Source organism: Anneissia japonica, unplaced genomic scaffold, assembly GCF_011630105.1.
Source record: "Anneissia japonica isolate Jap-2015-1 unplaced genomic scaffold, ASM1163010v1 scaffold288296_len194742_cov168, whole genome shotgun sequence".
In the NCBI taxonomy this organism is placed as follows: Eukaryota; Metazoa; Echinodermata; class Crinoidea; order Comatulida; family Comatulidae; genus Anneissia; species Anneissia japonica.
This window is the reverse complement of record NW_022740661.1, coordinates 116,649-118,600: the sequence shown is the minus strand read 5'-3', so window position 1 is coordinate 118,600 and position 1,952 is coordinate 116,649. Positions and strand designations below refer to the sequence as shown.

The 1,952-nt window shown below is 31.0% G+C and overlaps 1 protein-coding gene and 1 long non-coding RNA gene across 2 annotated transcripts in view; both read right to left on the bottom strand.

Annotated features, from left to right (window-relative positions):
- The window catches only part of LOC117118290, a 4,470-nt gene extending 2,609 nt beyond the window's left edge, over window positions 1-1,861 (bottom strand). Inside the window, exons 1-3 of the long non-coding RNA XR_004447023.1 lie at window positions 1,284-1,861; window positions 769-811; window positions 441-506 (exon numbers count right to left, since the gene is read on the bottom strand). This is a non-coding gene — a long non-coding RNA (uncharacterized LOC117118290). The remainder of the gene's footprint in view (window positions 1-440; window positions 507-768; window positions 812-1,283) is intronic.
- Window positions 1-1,952, bottom strand: part of LOC117118289 (cysteine-rich secretory protein 1-like) — a 31,441-nt gene that overhangs the window by 9,605 nt on the left and 19,884 nt on the right. The gene's annotated exons all lie outside the window — the stretch shown is intronic.

Here is a 1,952-nt window from a genome sequence, read left to right as displayed (position 1 = left end):
GCATCTAATACATAATACTGGTAATTAAATTTAAGAAATTCAATTTACCATAAACAAAAAATAACAACCCTATTTTATATTGGAACAGTCCAAACCTGTATCACATTAATGCCTAACTGGTCGATACCATTTTGTAATATGGTAAAAACAATTTCTTAATATAAAATAATTTGATTATTATCTCGAGGTATTAAAGCTGGGACCTTTGCTTTCAGGATGAATGCTTCACCACCTTGCCATGGTGGGGGTGGGGGCAGATTCCATATTATTACAGTGTGTAGTACGTCTATGTGAATTGTGAACTACTACCTAATTTACAATGTACTACTGGAAGGTTTCTCAAGAGAAGGTGAATAGCTGCAAATACAATAAGACTTTGCTTTATTATTACAAATATTTCTTTTAGAATTAAGTACATTCTTCAGATACATTATATTTACATGAACGTCATTAGGAGTATGACTATGAGTGAGGTCTGGTTCATACAATGTATCACTTTCTTCAACCTGAAAAAAAAAAAACACAGAAAAAAATGACAGTTCATGTGGGAAATCTCTTACCTATACAGTAAAGTGTGTTTAACCTTGTTCCAGAAACATTGGATGACAATTTTTTCTTTTTTCGAAAATGGATAATTATTTTTTCTAAATTAATTATTATTAAAGTTCAAACATTAGTTAAAAATCGAGTCAGCTGCGAACAGTTGTGATCATTATTACATAAGTTATACAAAGATATAGTCAGTGACAGCAAAAATGCTCGTTTTACCTGTTCTTCAGGTGGTATGGATACTGTTGATGGAGGACTAGGTCTAATAAAATAGAAGTGATCAGTAAAAATATTTAATAAACAACTTTAAAATAACGCTTAATGATTAAAGATACTACTTTTTTCTTTAAACAAGCCAAATCAAACAAATCTACTGTATTAGGCCTAATGTTAGAAAGGACATGGATTTTTATTGTTTGTTTGGGTTAAATCTGAGCACTAGGAAATCAGAATCTGTTCTTACAATAACAATAAAATACTGAGACTTTATTTAATATGAATTCAAATATATTTTTTGGGAAGGAAATATTATTTGGGGAGATTTTCACAAAATAATACTTTATATATATTTTTTTTAAACCAAGTCACTTTCAGGGCTCTGTAGAGACTCAATATTAACAAATAATTATGTATAGATTGAAGTATGAATATTTATATCAATCATATTGATTTCATTCATTCATGTCATTTATAAATGTCAAAAATACAAAATAGAAAATATATTTCATTGTTACCTGCTACTTGCAAAGCTTGCCAAATGTTTCTTTAAAACACAGAATGAAATGTTATTTTGGCATTTAGGACACTTCTGTGTCAATCCAGAGTCCTCATTAGTTTCCTAAAAGAGTAAACAATTAAAAATGATGTATTAATAATCATTTATAAACTGTCATTTATATTTTATCTATTAGAACTTTCTTAAGGATGTGTTTCAAATTCACACAAAACTCGAGCGCCTTTGAATATTATTTAATGGATACTTGCGCTATATAGGTGAATTTGACTGATTGATTGATTGATAACTGATCATATTATGCCTCTTTACCCTTTCTGAATCCATGTTTAGTGCATGTTGAATTGGTCGTATATGGACTCTACATTGACCTGATTTTTCTTTTATATTCAGGGGTGAATATGCCCCCTAATTGGGGTAAGCTTTCTTCCTCTCCCAAAGCATATTATTATCTCAAAACCCCCAGCATCCCTCAGCTTGGGAAAGTTAGCATATAGTACTTCCTGGAATTCATCCGGATTTATACTGTTATATTTTTTTCACCAAGCCCAGCTTCTGCTAGTTGTTGCTTTTGCCAACATTTTGGTGTTATTGTCGATGGATCTGACAGGCAAACTATCTTCCGAGTCCATGGCGTCTTCGAGTGCTTTCCTTTTTTTTTGGTGTAGGG